Source organism: Arachis ipaensis, chromosome B03 (genome assembly GCF_000816755.2).
Source record: "Arachis ipaensis cultivar K30076 chromosome B03, Araip1.1, whole genome shotgun sequence".
Classification (NCBI taxonomy): domain Eukaryota; kingdom Viridiplantae; phylum Streptophyta; class Magnoliopsida; order Fabales; family Fabaceae; genus Arachis; species Arachis ipaensis.
The window spans coordinates 120,623,655-120,624,056 of NC_029787.2; positions in this window are offsets into that span (position 1 = coordinate 120,623,655).

Below are 402 nucleotides of genomic sequence, written 5' to 3' on the forward strand. Positions count from 1 at the left end.
CTAAAATCGGTTATTAAAATTAGTCACCAATATATTTGTGTATAAATATATGAGGTGTGAATTTAATTTATTTTTAATATGTATTTATATTCTAATATGTATTTTATATTGTGTGGCTAATTTTGATATACACGTAACATAGTTATTTTTTATATGATACTAGTGTATGTTTTCGTACTCTGTATGGAATAATACATAAAATCAAGGACGAATATACGGAGAGCGAGTGGAGGCCTCGGACCCCAGCATTTTTTAAAAAAAAGTTAATAGTAATAAGTTATTAAGTATGATTTAATTTTTTAAAGAATTTATTTAGTATTTAGTCTAGTACTCTAGTATAAATAAAAATTCAGTCTAACCTAAATATTAATAATTTTTTTTTTTTGGTGCAAATATTAATAA